A 20,354-nucleotide genomic window follows, 5' to 3' on the forward strand; every position below is an offset into this window, starting at 1 on the left:
CCCCCGGGGAAGAGACGCGGAGATAAGATGCGCGGCTTGTGTTAAATGGAATCGGAAGCCGGGCTTGGGTCACCAGACGCGTTGATCCGCTGGAGCCGCTACGCTTCCCCCCAAAAAATCCCCTGGCTCCCGAGAGCAACGGCAGGGGGTGGGGAATGCCTCGGTGGCCTTCGGACCCCGCTTGGGTGCGGTGGTCTGCCGCCCGAGTTATCTGCATCAGACAGATGCGGGGCCTCCCGGCGGCGGGCGCGCGTCCCGCCCGAAAGGAAGGGGCGAAGGCTTCCGAAAGCTGGTTTGGCTGCTTCGGTGCCAGCGAAATTTTGATCAGGAAAAATTATTTTTGCTTCTCACTTCGGTAAAACCCAAGAACAAAGGGAGCTTGCTTTTAAACAATAAGCGTTGCCCAACAGTCGTGGATGTTGATCTTGGGCCCTTGTTCATCATCCAGGCCGTGTCTCCGGCTTGGACATCGGAGTTCCCGCGTGGCTGGGTCTCCGGACGCCGGAATCATGGGGGTGAGGGGACTTCTGGGGTTGGTCCCTGTCTTGTCCCTTGCAGCTGCCAACGCCCACGTGGAAACCCAAAGCGTAGAAGCACCGCGGAGCGCGCCCCTCCAGCAGCGAGGTCCCCTCTCGATCTCAGACGCCCAGAGGTCCGGATGCCAGAGGATCACACCTAGTCCACTTCCCCCAACCCCTCGCCCACCCCATAGAGGGGGTCCCTGGTGCACTAGCTTGCATGGGGGACCACAGAACAGTTTCTCCTGCAGGGAGAACCTGCAGCTTCTGGAACTCTGGTTTGGACAAGTGCCCCTTCTCTCTGCACCTCCCAGAGAGAAGGGCCAGGAGTCTGGGACAGAAAACTGAATGCTTTCTGCCCACTGCTCCTTAGGTCCTTGGACCCAGCCAGCCCTGCAGCGGCTCTTGCATCTACCCCTGTTAGCCCCAGGTTCCTATAGGTCTTAGGTGGCTTTCCCACCCTGAGCTTCAGACAACTGCCTGAGCAGCCCACATTCTACACTCACGACTTACCCATCCCAGGGCTGGAGGACCCAGGGCAGTCAGTATGGGAGGCCTGAGGACCTCCACAAGCTCAAGGCTTGCTTCTGCCTCAAGCCACCAACTGGAAGGTTTCCTTTTCTCGTGGAGGACCAATTCCCCAACATCCAGCAACCAAAGCCCAGGTATACCTCTCCTCTCACCCTGGCAGAGATAGTATGAGTTTTTCCTTCACCATTACTATCCTGAAATTTCCTTTCATTACAAGCCCATTTCTCGTTTAATCTACCCAACATTCCTTTATAAGTCCTCGACGTGCCTTAGTGCCTTTTCTCCCACAGTGATAAGGTAACCAGTGGTCTTGACTCAAATGGGCCTGGCTGAGTGCAAAACACTAGACCGGCCAGTCCCTCCCTGGCCTTCAGGGATGCCTCAACACCCAACAGTGCCTTAACTCTCTATAAAGCAATCCTTCACAAGCCTCCTGCCCCTTCTGGGATCTAGGTAGGACCAGGGGCCCCTCAGAGAGGTTGCCCACTTGTCTTCAGAACCGAAAGGCTCAGAGCCCAAATTTCTGGACTGCTCTCACTCTGCCTCATCCATGATTTCCCAAGAGGGCAAAGAGAAACCCTATCTGGAAATCTGGGGACCCCACATGATCAGAGTAATCACTGTTCTAAGCATTTCAGCTACATTAGCTTTTTCCACCCTCACAACAAGCCTGAAGAATATAATATAAATCATCCCTCTTTTGCAGCTGAGTGATCTGAAATGCAGAGAGAAGGCCCACATATAACTGACAGTCAGGACTGAACTCCTATCCCTCTGGCCTCAAGTCCACACTCACAACAACTGGAGCTACTAGAAAATGCCAAGCATTGCATTCTGAGTCTTTCTTTCCAAGAACTCCACTTGTGGTTTTTGCCAAGGCCTTTTCTCCTCCTCCTCACTCCCTAAGAATTCATTGGGATTGGAAGAAGTGGGGGTAGGGGGCCCAACTAACATCTGGCCATTCATTCTGAGCATGAAGAAAAGTAAAGATAAAAAAAGTTCATTTGGAAATGTATCCTGGGGAAGGCCTCCAGGTCTTGCCCTCTTTTTAAGACAGGGATCAGAGGCTGAGTGGGGACTGTGTATGCACTCACAGGGAGGCTGCAGCCATCCTTAGGACAGTTGGGGTAGGAGAGCCTAAGTGTCCTGCCCTGAGCACAGGGGAAGAGTTTTCAGGTGTGAGTTCCAAAATACCAGGAAGATAACCTCAGCAAGTGATTCTGGAGACCCTAAGAGACAAAGTCCAGTCCCTCTGTGATCATAAAAATCCACTGAGGCCCTGAGCATCCATCTGGAAAGGGGGCAAAACTCACTAGAGTTATACTTGCCCACTTGAACCTCTTGGGAGTCATGACCCCTTCACATATCTGGCAAATCTCTGCCCCGGAAAAGTACATAGAGGCATTGAAGTTAGCTGTCCACTTCTGAGATTCCTCTCCCCACAATAGCCCCATGCCAACCAACAAAGCCCAGACACAATTGCCAGATCCTTTTGATAGGGGGTATTGCTTTACCAAGGTGTTTTCTCTGACAAGGCAGCTGCCTCCCTCAAACTGTCCTCCAGGATTGATTGACCCAAGGAACAAAACCTGAGGGTATGGCCAGGACTCCCCACCCTGCATCTTGACCTGAGCATATTCTTCAGGCTCTGCACTTGCCTCCATGGTGCATGGAGGCCCTGGAGGTGTATGTTGGGAGAGAGAATGGCCAGGCTGGGGCTTCTATAAAAGACACAACTTGGTTTGGCCTAAGGGTAAGGGGGAAATGCAATGCAGGGAAGTGGCCAGTTATTATCAGGGAGTCCTGTACACCATGGGTTGGTTCCTTTACTCATGGAGAGGGACAGGGAGGAAGACAGTTTTCACTTTTTTGTGTTTGTAAATAGATTTTGTTCAGACACAAACCCTTTCCAAGCCCTGGACTGGCCAAAGGCCAGATGAGCCTGAGAGCCCTGCCCTTTCCCCAGCAGTGCCCTCTCCACTCTCATCCTTGTTCAGGAAGAGGGAAGTGGCCTACTGTGGCCTGGTCAGGGTGGTCCAACAGGGGGATGCGCAGACCCTTATCTGGGTGGAATCATTTTACCCCATGGGATCGCTCTTCTACGACTCCACTAACCCTAAATGGCCCTAAATGCTTCTTCCCGGGTGCGGGTTTTCTTCTGGGAGTCTTTCTGCGAGCTCACTGACCCTACGTCTGTCTCTCCTGGTTCCCTGGCCAAGGAGCAGACCCACCTCCTTCCTCTCTCTCCACTCGGCGAAGCCGGGCCAGGAGACGCGGTGGCGCCGGCCTGCAAACGGAGTCGGTGTCCCGCGGTGGGGGCAGGAGAACCGCCCCAAGGCGAGGAAGTCCAACCGGTTGGGCGGGCTAAGCCTCGCCCTCCCGCGAAATGGAAAAACCCTCGTGGTGAGGAGTTCTGGGGCCTGATTTTTATAGAGCCCTCTCCTGACCCGGACTAGTTCCATTCCTCCTACTGAGCTTCGCAGAGAGCCCCGAGGGGGTACAGTTCCTCGCGTCGTGCAGCGGGAAACCGACTCTTAGAAAGGTTGCGGAACGTGCCTAGGGTCCCCCCGGGAGTGGCCCGGCTAGGATTTGAACCCGAGTCGTCCAGCCTGCAAAAGCCCGGTGCTCTCTGACGTTAGCGCTGCGCGCCCAGGGCCGAGACGGCGTCCCCTAACAGCGCCGACAACCGGGGTGCCTTGGGTGTGACTGGAACCCGCGGCCAGGGGCCACCCTTCCCAGGTTTGGCGGGCGCTGCCCCTGCGGCGGCCGAGGGTCGGCGGGAGCGGCGCGGGGCTGTTACCGTAAGTCTCAGAGGAGCGGGGCACAAGGAAAGGTGGCTGAGAACTGGAAGGGCCGGAGGGCGCCGCGACGTGGAGGGACTGCGTTCCCGGCTCGGAGGCCTGGCCTGGAGGGAGGGAGGGAGGCTCGCCCGCCCCAGTGAGCTTCGCACGGTGGGGTACCAGCTAGGAGGAGCCCGCTGTAGTGAAGGGAGAGCAGGAGGGATGTGGGCCCAGAGGACACGGTGTCCCCCGCCCGGGACTGGGGCGCGCTCCCAGGCTGGCTCCGGACGAGTCTCCGTCCCTTCCGTCCCCCGCAGGGCCCTGCCAGGTGCGGCCTGGAGCCGCCAGAGAGGCCCTTTCCGGCCTTGAAGCCGGTCGGCCTTCCAGTCCAGTCCCCGCGGCCCTTCCTGCGCCCTCCTCCCCTCCCTCCCCTTGCTGCGACGGGGACAAAGCGTAGCTCCCGAATTGCTGTCTCGGTGCGCCCCCCACTGCCGACCGCCAGAGGCGGAAGCTGCGGTGCGTCCAGCATCCGCGCTGGCTCGGATCCCGCGGCCCCGCCCGAAGCCTCCGTTCCCCTCCCCCAGGGCAGCCTACCTGCGTAGGGAGGGAGCCCCACCCCGCCCTCAAGCCCCCCTTCCGAGCTGGACCCCGGGAAGGGGGGTGGCGGTTCGCGGCCGAGGCCTAGGCTTCTAGGGGCCGGTCACCAACCATGCGGGGGTGAGGGGCTGGAGGGAGCTAGGGGCTCTCCTAATACGCTACCTTCCTCCTTTGAGAGGGGGCTTGAAACCCCGACCCCAACCTCTTAAGGCTTATAGAAGACGGGTCTTGTGTGTGTGTGTGTGGGGGGGTAGGGATGCCCGCGATCAGCCAGGATGATCAATCACGCCCCCAACACATGCGTGGACCCTATTCGTCGTGGGCACGAAGCCCAGGCATTGGGGAGCCTCTTAGACAACCTTGTCTCCACAGTCCTCAAACGCTTTTACTTTGAGCCTCACTTAGTTTTGAGGCCCACTTTATGAACAACATAGCAACGTTCCCCATTCCCTTTGGCAGGGTTTGTTGAAGTGTAGTCCCTGTACCGTCTGGGAACTTGTAAGAAATGTAAATTTGCAGGTCCCACTGCAGTATTAATGAATTAGCAACTCTGGAGAGGGAACCAGCAATCTGTTTTCACAAGCCCTCCGAGTGATTTTTGGTGTACACTCCAGTTTAAGAACTGCTGCCTTTTGGATTCCATCAGCCTAGTTTCTAAGTTCCCATGATTTTTCACTGTGCCTGGAATATTTGTTTGCCTCAGTATAGAACTTTATGCCTCTCTTTATTCACTCTTGTTCTTTCCATCTTACTGCCTCCATGTATCTCTTTGTGCATTAACTCATTACCTAATGATGTCATTATCACCTAATGATGTCATTATCTAATTTAGCTCCTCACTCATATTCTCATTTATCCACTGCCTAAGTCCATGGCTCCCCTGGTTGCAGATCAGAAACTGCTTTGTAACTGCAGGAGTTGGAACAGAGTGGAAAACCTGCCCTACTCAGAGATTTCTCTCACAAAAGGGAGTCAGAGGCCAAGTTGTGATTGGTTCACTGGCTACAGAGGGGAAAAGAGCAACCCTTCCATGTTTGGGTATGCATCCTGATAGAGAACAAATGGAATGGAAAGAAGGGCCTTGGGAGTAACTGGGGACAAGGAAATTGAGGCACAGAAATAGACTTTCTTGGGGTGTCCCTCAAAGACTATGGGCAGGGACCCAAAGGACCCAGCACCAGCTCGAGATACACAAGTATCTTTATTGTGGATATCTCAAGATGGTGATTGAGCCATTTGTTGGTGGCTGGTTAAAAGCAAGCTGCTTTAGTAGGAGCCAAAAAAGCCTGAGCCTTGTAGCTATTGATATAGATGTGTTTTCATTCAGTCAGACTTTCCTAGTATCAGACATATTCTGGGATGCTATTTAATAGGCTAAATGTATAGCTAATATTATAAAGTAAGGGGATCCCTGGGTGGTGCAGTGGTTTAGCACCTGCCTTTGGCCCAGGGCGTGATCCTGGAGACCCGGGATCGAATCCCATGTCGGGCTCCTGGTACATGGAGCCTGCATCTCCCTCTGCCTGTGTCTCTGCCTCTCTCTCTCTCTGTGTGTGACTATCATAAATAAATAAAAATTAAAAAAAAAATAAAGTAGGCAGTGTGAGGCCACGGTGCTACCAAAAATACCCAATAAAGGTAGCTATCAAGATCTTCTGTGTATAGAGTGCTATTTAAATGTTTTACATGCATTATATCACTTAATCCCTACAGCTCTGTAAAGTAAGATGGAGAAACTAAGTCAAAGATGGGTTAAATGCTACTCAAGATCACATGGCCTGCTAGTGGCAGAGGTAATATTTGAATCCCAGTAGTGTGAAGCCATAGGCCAGGCTCCTATTCTACTTAATAAGAATTTCACCAGGCATTACTACCAGTAGTATTAAAAATAATTAACAGTTGGTCTTTTCCCACAGGTAACATTTTCAGTCACTGCTTCCATTTGATAAAATAGTTCCGTGTAATAGGAAGAATAACTATTAATATAATCCCCATTTTATGGATAGGAAACCAGGACCCAGAGGGGTTAAGTGCCTCTGCCCAGATCACCCAGCTAATGAATTGCAAAGCAAGGAGCACTGTTACTCCTTTTGACATCTTTGTCTTTGTTTCTCATTTTTCTTTCATCTCACTTTAGACACATATTCATGTATCATCATATTAATCCTTGACATGTCTCCATTAGCTTAGGATGCTCCAAAGGACTTCTCCATCCAGCATTTGGTTTGCTCCTCCTACCATCCCTAAGGAGGTGGCAGAGGTCAGAGTTGTTCTTTCCAGTTTCTAGTGGAGGAAGCCAGGATTTGGAGAGTTCAGAGGACTTGACCAAGGTCACAGAGCCACAGTAAGGATCAAAGCCTCAGACTTCTCACAGGCAAGAGTGGACTTTGAGAGAATCCTGCAGAATGAATGAATGAATCATTCTTACTCCCTGGCCCATCCTTAAAGCCTGGCAGTACCGACAAAGGAAATAATTTATAAGTATTCAAAACATACTGTGCTATTAATGCAACTTCTTATTATAATGGACTTACAGTTGTTTCATAACTTCTATTATTGGCAATATGTCAACTTTGGAATGTTTTCATAATTATTCTAGAGTCAGCCTTTCTGTTCTTGGAAAGAATTAGAAGAGGAAAGAAAGGTCACTGTTTTAAAAATAGGCATGAAAATAAATAAATAAATAAATAAATAAATAAATAAATAAATAAATAAATAAAAAAAAATAGGCATGGAAAGGGCCAAAGGAACCCAGATCCAGGATGTAACTCTGCCCTGGTCTTCGGCCCTGAGGAAGGGGTCTGTACTTTCACAAGTGTCAATAGTCAGGCCATGATTTTCATCTTAAATATGGCCTGTCAGCACCTGAAGAGTCAGATTACCTCCAAAAATGGACCAGTTTTCTTTCTATTCCTTTCTTCCATCACAACTCCCATTTTTCTCCCCAATATACACAGTGGAAAATGGAGAAGTTCATGTGCTCATGCTCTAAGGTAAGAGCATGATAGGTACACTTTCTTTCTTATGTCTCACAACAATCCTCAGAGGGGAGCATAGGGCTCCCCACTTCATAGGTGAAGAAACTGAGGCATAAGGAGGTTAAGCAACTGATCTGAGGTTACACAGGTAAGTGAATGAGAGCCAAAGGAAAACCCAGGCTTGTAAATATACAGCTTACCTTCCAATAGCTATGAATCCACTTTTCCCTATGGATGCAAATTCTGATATCTTCTGATCCAGCAGAAAGGAGCAGCAAGGAGCTGGTCTGCTGTGCAGTGAGGCCTGGATTTTGAGTCCAGGATGGAGAGAAACAGATCCCAGGGATTTTTGGGAAGATAGAGGACAATCTGCAGCTGCTATGAGAACAGAATTGGTGGTGGAAGAGTGCTCTCAAATTTGCCCAGCCAAGATTTCTTATACTTCAAAGACAAATGGTGACAAGGTAAGAGCATGCACTTGGAAGCCAGACAGACATGAGCTTGGACCCCCACTCTGGTACTTACTAGCCAGTGACCTTGAGCAGACCAAAGCTGCAAGATATCCGATCTAAGATACAGCTGCCTGCCTCTCAGCGCTGTTCTGAAGATTTGATGAGATGTGAAATGGAAAAGGCCTAGCACATGGAGCACTTGGGTGGCTCAGCTGGTTAAGTGTCTGCCTTTGGCTCAGGTCATGATCTCAGGGTCCTAGGATGGAGCTCCACATTGGGCTCCATGCTCAGCAGGGAATCTGCTTCTCCCTCTCTCTCTTTCTCTCTTTCTGTCAAGTAAATAAATAAAATCTTAATCTTAAAAAAAAAAAAAAAAAAAAAAAGGAAAAGCCTAGAACAGTTCCTGGCCTATGATGAGTACTCAGTGAATGCAAATTCCCTCTTGTCCCACTGTGGCAGTGCCTCTACCTCACCTACTATGTCTGTGATTTTCCTTTCTCAATAGTGTACCCTTGGTCAGTGAGAATCAGCAGTGAATGTAACATGCAGGGGAATGGTGCCCAGAGAACCAATAATACGTTTGTGCCCCTCTCCCTACACTCTCATCAACATTTTACCAGTAACATTTCCCAGGAATAAATAACCACAGTGCATCCGTGCATTTGTTGGAGTTCAACAAATATGCAGATGGTAGGTGCATAATGAGGTAAAGAATTATCTGGCTGGCATATTTGTAGCACCATCATAGATGGCATCCAGGATCCTGCGTCCTTTCTGTAACTCCATCCACAGAGATCTAAGGTAATGAGAAGAAAATCAAAACATGCCTCATGTGCTAATAGAATTTTTCCTTTATGGTAGTTTTTTTTTTAATTTTTAAAAAATTTATTTATTCATGAGAGACAGAGAGAGGCAGAGAGGGAGAGAGAGAGAGAGAGGCAGAAACAGAAGCAGGAGAAGCAGGCTCCATGCAGGGTACCTGACGTGGGACCCGATCCTGGGTCTCCAGGATCACGCCCTGGGCTGAAGGCAGTGCTAAACCACTGAGCCACCCGGGCTGCCCCTTTATGGTAGTTTAAAGGTATAGCCAGATGATCCATAAATCATAACAAATGTAGGGGCAGTTTAGTATAAGAGTTAAATGTACAGACTCAAGTTAGATTGTTTGAGTTCTAATTCCAACTCTGCCACTCACTATGCTGTGTGATGTTGGACAAGTTAGTCAACTTCTGAGAGAGAGCCTCTGTTGCCTCAGCTGTAAAATGGGGCCATAGGACAACAAAATGAGTTAGTACATATAAAGCACTTAAAAGAGTACCTAGCATATACTAAGCTCAATAAATGTTAACTATTATTACTGTGGTGTGTTACTTCCCTGAATGTGAGCCTCAGAGAGTTCTCTGAGTTTGTGGAATGAAGGGAAGATAAGTGAAGCAAGAATCCTCTGCAACCAGTAGGTTGCAACCTGTATTTAGGGTTTCAATACTGGCTCCACCGCTAGTGGGCTTGGACGAGCTACTCAACCTTCAGGAACTCCTGTTTACTCCCGTGTAAAATGAATGTGAGTAAGCTGCCTCACCTTCTTCACATAGTTATGGCCCCAAATGGAGCCCTATTGTTATTTTAGCTTTTAACCTTTGAACACATAAAGGTTTTCTTCTGCTCATTAAGTAGTACACCCTCTGGGAGGAGCCACTTGGTAAGCCAACACCTGCTCAGTCCTTAGTGACACATCAGCACTTTACCAGTATTGTAGGAAATGGTGAGAGGGAGGCTGGAGACAGGATTGAGGAAATGAGGAGAGCAGGAGATGAGAAGACTTCCACGATTTCTCATTTCCTTCACAGGCTTAACCGAGGAGCATACTGCCCAGTGCCTTACAGTAATGTCACTGGCTTAATGCCACAAATATTGTAAATTGCCAAATGAGAATGATTCCCGCCCCTCTCTTTTATATTTTGAGGAAAGAGAGAATGTTTTGGTGATGTGGGACTTTCTTCAGTATCTATGGGTTGTGAATAGTATAAGCAATGAGAGGAAGACACCATGTTGGGCAGTTTTTCACGGAACTTTGGGAGATGGAAAGAATACATTACAAGGATTTCTCCTTTCTCCAGAAGGCTGACTTAAAGGTATAGCAAATTTGGAAAGCAAAATTACCTGAATCCTCACTAGCTTCTACTCCCTGCTTCTTGTCTCTGTGCCCAGCAGAAGATTCTGAGGTTATTAATCTTCCTGGCGAAGGTCCCAGAAACCCCCAAAGAACATTTTGGTTTGACTAAATTGAAATAATATTTACTGCCATCCTACTATGTGCCCTACACTGTGCTAGTCACTTGGTAACAGAGTTACTGCAACAGAAACAGCTGCCTCCCCTTCTTTCATGACGAAAGAGCATCCAAACTTCAGTTGTCCACATGGCTTTCAAGTCTAAAGTCTGCCTCTCCTGCAACTAGGAGTAGGCTTAGGACTAAATTCAGCAGACCAAATATCAGCAGAAATGTCATATAGCTGCTTCCAGGCACCTTCCTCATGAAACAGAAATATGTAAGCCCTTTGCACAGTCTCCTTTATCGTTCCTCTGTCCGGCTGCCCGCGGCTTGTGTCCTGACATCCTAGACCTAGGTATGGCACAGCAACAAAGTGGAAGAAGCCTGACTCTCTGGAGCACCACACAAAAAAGACCAAAGGCCTACAAGAGAACGGGAATCATAGGAGTCACATTTTCTGAATTAAAAAGATCAATAAAGAGGGGTGCCTGGGTTGGTTAAGCATTGGCCTTCAGCTCAGGTCCTGATTTCAGGGTCCTGGATTGAGCCCCACATGGGGGCTCCCTGCTCCACAAGGAACCTGTTTCTCCCTCTCCCCAACCTCCCTGCTCATGCACTCTCTCTGGCTCTCTCTCTCTCAAGTAAATAAATAAATAATCTTTAAAAAGATCGAGAGGGAAAAAAAGAGAAAGGCCTATAAAAAAAAGTAGATTTCCCAAGTTGTTCTAGGTGGTGATACAGTGGTGTGTGTGTGTGTGTGTGTGTGTGTGTGTGTGTGTGGTATTTTCCACTGACAAGTTATATAACATCTTTGTAGAACCTCAGTCAATACTAAACGTTTTTTCTGGGCAGGCAGTGAACCAAGGAAAAAGTTGCTAAAGCATAACCAACGAACTAATTATGTTTTATGTATACATTATGCCACTTAAAATTTTGGGGGGCACCTGGGTGGCTCAATTCCTTAAGCATCTGCCTTCGGCTCAGGTCATGATCTTAAGGTCCTGGGATGGAGCCCTCCATCAGGCTCCCTGCTCCACTGGGAACCTGCTTCTCCCTTTCCTCCTGCCCCTCCCACCTGCTTGTCCTTGCTCTCTCTCTCAAAGAAATAAATAAAAAATATTTTTTAAAAATTATTTTACCTGCACAGTAATAATATCTAAGTGAGATATTGTTGAAAGGTTATGAAGAAGGCAAATGAGAAGTTTCTCTAGAGATAGAATGAAAATGAGCAAGCCTTTCTCTGAAGACCAATTCAGAAAAACAGCCAACTCTTTCTGTTTTTATTCTGTTCTCAATTTGCTGTGAGACTTTAAATGAGCCATTAAACAACTTGGACCTTATTAAAATGGGGTGGTAATTTCATATAGAGTAGGTATTGTTAAGCCTTCTTGTTTTTAAATCCAAACTGAGTCTCTCTCTCTCTCTCTCTCTCTCTCACACACACACACACACACACACACACACAAAATGTTGCTTTGGTAAGCTGTTCATTTACTGCTAGGGGGGTAAGAGGATATGCCTGAAGAGCTAATGCAGTTATGGATAGATATTCCATATGCTAACTTAACATAAATGCTTCAAACTTTTATTTCCTTGATGGAGAAACATCAGGATCTCTGGCCTATTTTACATGCTTTAGCCTTGGGTGGGAAATGCCCCTAAGTAAAATAAGAAGCCATTTCAGAAGTATTTCTCCTTTCCCACACCACTTATTATCTCTAACAACTCATTTTCCATCCACTGTGTTTCCTTGTACTGGTTTTACGATAGGGAGTCTCCAGCACTGTGAACCCTCTGCAAGTCTAGCCAGTTCTTTCTGGCTCCCTGCTGAAAAATGGAGGACAAAACTCAGAATTATGACAAGGCTGGCCATATGATATGGCCATTACTTTTCTGGTTTCCATCTACCCTGCAGGTGGTAGGTTTGAAGGTTTGGGGAAATTCCCTGATGACTAGGTACACCAATTTCCCGTGGGGTCACATGAGCATGTTCAAATATAATTGCCATAGTACTGGCCAGGTCTATTTTCAGGCTGTGCATAAGGATGAAGAACAGCTGCCCATGGGTCTCTAAAGTCTCTTATATAAGAACCTAGTACCTGAGAGCTGAAACTAAGACACATGCCAGGCCTTATGGATTCTCTCCATTCTATAAGTGTAGTTGGAGGCAAGGGAAGTTTGGCTGGTCTGACCAATGACTACTAGGTCAAAAGCTCTAGTCTAGGTCAGAGTCATGTGCAACATCTTTGGCCAATGGCTGTGCTGTCTTGAGGCCCCAGGCAGCCAAGAAAAGTGGTCAGGAAAGCCGGCTCTAAACCTGCCCCTGGGGGCAGCCTGGGTGGCTCAGCGGTTTGGCGCAGCCCTCAGCCCAGGGCGTGATCCTGGAGACCTAGGATCCAGTCCCATGTCGGGCTCCCTGCATGGAGCCTGCTTCCCTCTGCCTGTATCTCTGCCAGTCTCTCTCTCTCTCTCTCTCATGAATGAATAAATAAAATTTAAAAAAACAAAACAAACAAACAAAAAAACCTGCCCCTGCCATTGCCTGTCTGGGTGACCTTGCACTAGTCACTTGACTCTTCTGTGAATAGATTACGGATCCCAAGTCTGCTACCCAGTGGGAGACCTTAGCCAATTCACAGCTTTGGGTATCAGAGGAAGCCAAAAGGATTTGTTTTCTGGCATGCCCCCATTATGGCATTCTGTGACTCCAGCTGGGACACAAACTAAAGCCTCTAGTTTTGTTTTGGTTTTTGTTTGTTTGGTTGTTTGGTTGGTTGGTTGGTTGGTTTTGTTTTGTTTTGTTTTGTTTTGTTTTTGTTTTGCATGTTGGCAGCTGATTTGAATTGTTTTAAAATTCGGGATTGGCCAACAGCTCTAGGCCAGAAATGGTCTATTAGGCCAATTGCCGAGTCTTCTGCAGTCCACTGACCCAAGGAAGAGTTTGACTAGGTGGGGACCTGGGAGGGGGGAATATCCCATACGTGAAGAACACAGATAACTCTGGCCAACGGTGGGCTGGCTGGTCTGAGCCCCAAAGCTCTACCGCTCCTACCCCAGCCCACCCTAAACGGCAGAGGTCAGCCTGGGTCTAGTTTCCTTTTGCCACCGGTGGGACTTACTCTCCACTGAAAGGTGGGCAGGCAGGAAAGGAGTGCGTTGCCGGCAGGGACCGAGCCCGCGGCGCTCAGGCTTCGGCTGTGGGTCCCCTGCTCCCTGGGTGCCCCAAACCCGAGAGGCGCGGGGATGCGCGTCGGAACCCCGGCTGCGGGCAGGTGCGCGGCGGCGCGGGGCCAGCGAACCCGGCGGCTCCGGGCGCCCCGGCAGCGCTCACGGACCAACCCCCGGGCGCGCGGCCGCGGCTGCGGGGCGGCGGGCGGGGCTCTCAGTCGCGGGGGGGCGGCGGCGGGGCCCGGAGCCTGCGCCGAGGCCGGGGAGGGCCCCGAAACCAACCCGACGGACTTGTGGGGAGGAAATTCGATCCTCGGGCCCTTTGCTGCCTGAGCTTAAAAATGGATTCTCCATCTGCTGCGAAAGCCTCGGGCTCCGAGCGGCTGCATCCTGGCCCCTGGGAGTCGTGGGGAGCCCTGCAGGCACCCCGACCCGCGGAGTGCTCACCTGCCCCGCTTGCTCACCTGCCCCTTGCTCGGACACACACTGGCGCTCCCTGACGCTCGTGTGCCCTTCGAAGGCCGCTCATCTATTTTCAGCCAAGCCCAAAGGGGAGATGATGCTCTGTCAAGTTCAAATAAAGAAACCTGGAATCCCCGGGTGGCTTGGCGGTTTAGCGCCGCCTTCAGCCCAGAGTGTGATCCTGGGGACCCGGGATCGAGTCCCACGTCGGGATCCCTGCACAGAGCCTGCTTCTCCCTCTGCCTGGGTCTCTGCTCCTCTCTCTGTGTGTCTCTCATGAATAAATAAGTAAAATATTAAAAACACACAAATAAAGAAACCTATTTTCTTTTTTTAAGATTTTATTTATTTATGAGAGACACAGAGGGGGTTGCAGAGACCCAGGCAGAGGGAGAAGCAGGCTCCACGCAGGGAGCCCGACGTGGGACTCGATCCCGGGTCTCCAGGATCATGCCCTGGGCTGAAGGCGGCGCTAAACCGCTAAGCCCCCCGGGCTGCCCAAGAAACCTATTTTCTATATAATTCAGTTTGTCCAGAAGAACTTTGAAGACGGATGACAACATTCAAGGACACTGTTAGCCTCACTCTATTGGTGAAACGTAAACAACAACAACCAACCAGATAAAACCTCTTTGGAACAATTTTGACATTTATGAATTTAGTTATTATTTCGTTTGTCCCCACAATCTCACTTTTTGAAGATTTTCCTACACAATGCTTTCAAAAAGATTTACAATGCCATTTTAGTGATAATGAAAAAGTGGAACCTGACTATTCATCAATAGAGAAATAAATTGGCTGAATATATAATGAGTACACATATCAAGAAATACTGTATGTAAAAGACAAGCTCACAGGCAAACAGATCTAAGCTTACATTAAATGAAAAAGAAAGTGGATTATAAAAGACAGTAGATATGGTAGGACTCCATATTCGTTAAAATGCAGAAACAAATTGTGAGTAAATGTCTACAACTCACTCGGATAGGATTAGTGACTTATTTCATGGATGATTATACAGGAAATATATGTATATTTTACATGTACATACATCTGGAGAAATGTCTACCTAACTGTTACATTGTTTATCTTTGGGGTGATCCTGAGAGGAGGGAATGTGGAGCATTAACTTCCTACACTATATATTTCTTCAAAGTTTGATTTCTTTTAAAATAAGCATGCATTAATTTTGTATTTCCCACACACCAAAAACAATAAAGATTTTTTAAAAAATCATACCCCTTTCCATCCCAAGACCACCAGATGGTTATCACTTGTCCACTCTTCTCTGATCTTTCCATTACTATGTTAACTTTCCCTTCAAATTCTTCTCATCCCTGTACAGTATCCACTTACAAATTGCCTATTTAATGTGTGCAAATAGTTTTTTTAGATCCTTTAAACCCAAAGAATGAAAGAAGTGAGAATATTCCTTCCACTTTATCTATTCACACTATTCAAACAGAAAGATTAGGTGCAGTCTTGGGGGGGAGGGGGACTTGAAAGCATTGCAATTTTTAATTCATTACTTCTCAAGTTTTGTGTGGATGTGGCACATATTCTCTCTCAATGCAGCCAACCAGGAGAGATCTTTAAAACACGGTTTTTGTTTCTTTTTAATCCAGGAAGGCAGAAAGGCATTACACTCTGAAGGAAATACCACTGAAAAGTTGAACAGGATTTTCAGGGACGGGAACTGGAGTGGGAAAGGCACTCTTGGCTGAAGGAGGGTCACTGTGAAAGAGGCTAGGAAGGGGAATGTGACCTGCACTATGGGCTGGGATTCTGGGATTGTTTAAGCTAGCCTGAACGTCGTCTCAGAAACATGAGCTCAATTCATACTATGGGAAATAAGCATGGCCACACTTCAAACATGCAGAAATGAAGGGCTCGTCTGGCATTTTAAAATATTTATATAGAAAAATGGCACCCAGCAGCAATAAACTGAGTTGGGTTCACTCTCACCTAAGTGTCCGATAGGGTTTTTTTTTTTTTTTGATAGGGTTCTTTATTACACATAAAACTACATCGTGGGCAGCCCCAGTGGCTCAAGCAGTTTAGTATTGCCTTCAGCCCAGGGTGTGATCCTGGAGACTCGGGATTGAGTCCCACATGAGGTTCCCTGTGTGGAACCTGCTTTTCCCTCTGCCTGTGTCTCTGCCTCTTTCTCTGTCTCTGTGTCTCTCATAAATAAATAAAATCTTTTTTAAAAAATCATATTTCCTCAGGCAAAGCCTCAGAATATTCCAGGATCATACATATAACTCAGTTTTTGCTCAGACCCTTGATGTCACTCTCCTCCTTTTCATATGCATTAGTAGCATCACTGTAAAATGCAAGTGTTCTGGAACAAAATACCTGGGTTCCGATCCTGATTGCCATGTATTAGCTTATGATTTTGGTCAAGTTATTTAAACTCTTCTGTGCTTCAGTTTATGACCTCTGAAATGGAGATAACACTACGTATTTTATAAGATGTTATGCAATTTATTTTTTAAATTTTATTTATTTATTCATGAGAGAGGCAGAGACACAGGCAGAGGGAGAAGCAGGCTCCTTGCAGGGAGCTCGATGTGGCACTCGATCCCTGAACTGGGATCACGACCTGAGCCGAAGGCAGACACTCAACCACTGAGCCACCCAGGTGTCCCAGATTTATTTATTTGAGAGAGTGTGTGTATGAGCAGGGGAGGGGCAGAGGGAGAAGGAGAATCTCAAGCAGACTCCCCACTGAGCAGGAAGCCCCGCTCCACTGGATCTCAGAACTCTGAGATCAAAACCTAGGAGCCAAAACCAGAGTCCAACTCTCAACCAACTGAGCCACCCAGGTGCTCCTATTTATTTATTTTTATTTTAAGTAGGCTCCATGCCCAACATGGAGCTTGAACTCAGGACCCTGAGATCAAGAGCTGCATATTCTCCTGACTGAGCCAGCCAGGGGCCCCAAGAATATAAAGCTTTTTAGAATATTGAAAGTTCAATAACAGTCACCATTACCACTTACTCTCTTACAACCCCCCAAAAACTTTATTCTTGCCCCATTCTCCCCTCAAGATACTGTCATTTCTGCATTCTCCAATTGTCTCAGTTCTATCCCTTGTTTCCTGGAGATTCCTTTTTTTTTTTTTTTTTTAGATTTTATTTATTTATTCATGAGAGACACACAGAGAGAGGCAGCGACACAAGCGGAGAGAGGAGAAGCAGGCTCCATGAAGGTGCCTGATGCGGGACTCGATCCCAGAACTCCAGGATCACGTCCTGAACCGAAGGCAGATGCTCAACCGCTGAGCCATCCAGGAGTCCCTTTCCTGAAGATTCTAACAGTAGCTCCTCCCCTGCTGTTTGCCTTCTCTCTCCCATCTAATGGGTTGCAAATGACTGTACCATAGTCTCAAGAATACCTAATGGAAAACCTGGAGTCTGTTCTTCTTCTGTGATAGTTTCTGAGTTTTTAAAACAACCATATTCACATATATTTTATATATCATAAAACTCACTTATTTGGGGTATACAACCCAACGATTTTCAGTTATTTACAAAGTGGTGTGATCATGAAAATAAATCATTTTTTTAAAAAATATGGAACACTTTATGAATTTGCATGTCATCCTTCAGCAGGAGCCAATGCTAACCTTCTCCATATCATTCCAATTTCAATATATGTGCTGCTGAAGCAAGCACAGAATAAATCAGTCTAAGATCATTTTCATCCCCCCCTCCCTACCATTGGACCCCTTTTGCCCTTTTACAGCTCATCTTTCCCACCTCCAGCTTCTGGCAACCACTAATCTACTTTCTGTTGTTATAAATTCGCCTTTTCTGGTCATTTTAGATACATAGAATCATACAATAGGTGGTCTCTTCTGTCTAACTTCTTTCACTTGGCATAATTTTTGAGATTTATCCATGATATAGCATATGTTAGTAGTTCAATACTCTCCGTTTTATCACCTGTCAAAGCAGAATGATTTCTGTCATGTCTATAATTATATCACAGAACATGGGGCCCCTGGGTGGTTCAGTGGTTGAACATCTGCCTTTGGCCCAAGGCATGATCCTGGGGTCCCGGAATCGAGTCCTGAGTCAAGCTCCCTGCATGAAGCCTGCTTCTCCCTCTGCCTATGTCTCTGCCTCTCTCTGTGTCTCTCCTGAATAAATAAATTTTTAAAAATCTTTTTAAAAAAGAATTATATCACAGAACAATATTGATAATATAGAGTTAAAGCTAACTATTATTTCACCTACAGTGCTCTAAGCACTGGCTAAGTGCTTTATTTGCATCATAGAACTTAAACTTCCCATGGGCTACTCAGGTAATACTATTTATATACATTTTTTGAGAACACTGAAGTTTAGAAATACGAACAGACTTGCCCAAGGTCACAAAGCAAGTAAGTGGCAGAGGGGCGGGGCTCAAATGTAAGTTTGTGTGACTCTAGAGCTAAAGCCAGAGTCACCTTCAAAATCAACAAAAGACCTTTGTATTTCATACCCTTCCATGATCACAAAAACAAAACCCAGGAAAGCGTTCATGGTAAGTCCACCAAACAGATGAAGAAATGGTCCATGCCTTGTCAATCTCCACTTGTGTGTAAGGAATTGTCAGTCCATCATTTTCTCCATACCTGATGCTGCTTCTGTGCTGAGGACATCTAACTCCTCTGGGAAGGAGCTGGTGTCATGAAGGACTCAGTTCTACGGGATAAAGATTTCTGATGTTTGAACCGATTTTCCTAGGCACTGTCTTGATGCATCCCCAGACCAGGCAGCCCAGGAAAACAGGATGGACCTTTACCCATCACCCTGTCTAACAGGAAATGAACATGTAGGAGAAAAACTTAGAATCCATGCTTCCCATTGTTAACAATTTTTAGGGTGGAACTCATGGCATTACATGGTAACAATGAAGGTGGGCCATTCTAATCTCCCACCCCGTGGTACTTGAGGGATTGTTCACTAGGAAGATTCTAGTGCCACGGGCTAGAAACACTCTTCTCTGAGGATTTCTAAAGAAATCTCCAGTTGTTATTTAGTCATAGAACCCCTTTGAGGTTTTATGATAAGCCTCAGGCCCCGCATTTATGAGAAGCCTCAGACTAAAGACATTCACCTTCAAACATGTGTTGTCATTATTATAAATTTATTAATAATATTGGCTTTAGAAATAAGAAATACTGTAACAGACCATGCTTCCAATCTGTCCTAGGATTTTTTGAATAATATTTAACCATTCTCACTAGTCACAGAAGGAAGGGTCCTCAGAGTGAAAGATCTTCATTTCACAGAGGAACCCCAGCGATCACAGGAGGTGCCTAGCTGTTCTGTGAAGGGGTGGGGGGTGAGAACCCAAGCCTTCAGTCCCTTGGAAAGATCCAGAAAAAGCAAGTACTCAGACAAATCCCATTCTGGCTCAGTAGCAACTAACTTAGATAATGGAGCCTCTTATTAATAGCACTTCATTGGTGGTGTACCATGCCCTTCCGGCATCAATTAGGCAACAATTACTTGTTGAATGAAAAGAACTATTTGTTGGTGTTAAATGTCAGGATCCCCAGCTCCCCTTGGGGGGTTGTGAGATGCTGGCTATGTTCTGTTTCTCGATCTGCTGCTGATGACACGGGTGTGTTCACTTTGTGATATTTTGTTGATTCTTATGCACTTCTTTGTACATAATATTTCAATAAAATTTGCCCCCAAAAGACGCGAATAAAAAGAGAAATATTTTTAAAAGAGCCTAGTGCAGTGCACGTCATGGAGTAGGTGGATATCACAGATGCGTTCACGGAGTAAAAAGGATCTCATTCGATCCTATCCTGTGGGGTAAGGTTACCGTGGCCCCAGGAACCTTCCAGGGCGGACAGGAGCTCACGACTCTGCCCGGGACGCCGCTGGGTGAGTCGCAGAGCCGAGCCGGAACCCAGCCGGGGGGAGGCGGATCACTGCCCCCCTTTCCATCTGGCCGACCCCGCCGCGGCCCTGGGGCGAGGGACGCAGGAGGCCGCGGCCGCCGTGCCCGCCCCGGGGAGGCCTCCTCGCCACGCCCGGGCCTCGGCCGGACCCCGGATCCCGCAGTTTCTGGGGTTTGGGGAGCTCACCGTGCTCGCCCCGCCCCGCCTGTCTCCCGCGGCAGCGTCCGCACGTCTGTCCACCGGTGTCTTCATTGCCTCCGACCCACCTTCAGTCCCCGGTCCCCTGAACGATGGTGCCCTCCGACCCGCCCCAGAAAGAAGCCCCCAATTTACCATCACTGTTGGGTATCTTCCTAGCACGTGATGGTGGCCGGAAGTACAGAAATGTACCAAGAGCACAGCTTTTTCTTCTATGAACCATGACGAAAGCCTCCCACCTGGGCTCCCCTTTACCTGGACTAGAATGCACAGGTTCACCTGTGGACCCGGAGTCCCAAAGAGCCTAGCCTCTGCCACCCAGCTGTGGTACCTTGCACAAGACACTGATCCCATGCCTCAGTTTCCTCATCTGCAAAATGGAAATAACAACAATGCTCAACTCCTAGGGGTGTTGTGAGGGTTACATGAGACTATCTCTCTGCAAAGTACAGCATCCAGAACATAGCAGGTGCTGGACAATATTTTCCTTA

At 47.7% G+C, this 20,354-nt stretch overlaps 1 long non-coding RNA gene and 1 other non-coding gene across 2 annotated transcripts; one reads left to right on the forward strand and one right to left on the reverse strand.

The window, feature by feature from the left end:
• Positions 1–3,315: 3,315 nt before the first annotated feature.
• LOC144288685 (uncharacterized) lies at positions 3,316–19,486 on the forward strand. The gene is made up of 3 exons (XR_013356657.1): positions 3,316–3,850; positions 7,670–7,868; positions 16,892–19,486. It is a non-coding gene; the product is annotated as an uncharacterized LOC144288685 (long non-coding RNA).
• Positions 17,330–17,437, reverse strand: LOC144289266 (U6 spliceosomal RNA). The gene has a single exon (XR_013357242.1). It is a non-coding gene; the product is annotated as a U6 spliceosomal RNA (small nuclear RNA).
• Positions 19,487–20,354: the final 868 nt, after the last annotated feature.

Source organism: Canis aureus, chromosome 18 (genome assembly GCF_053574225.1).
Source record: "Canis aureus isolate CA01 chromosome 18, VMU_Caureus_v.1.0, whole genome shotgun sequence".
Taxonomy (NCBI): Eukaryota; Metazoa; Chordata; class Mammalia; order Carnivora; family Canidae; genus Canis; species Canis aureus.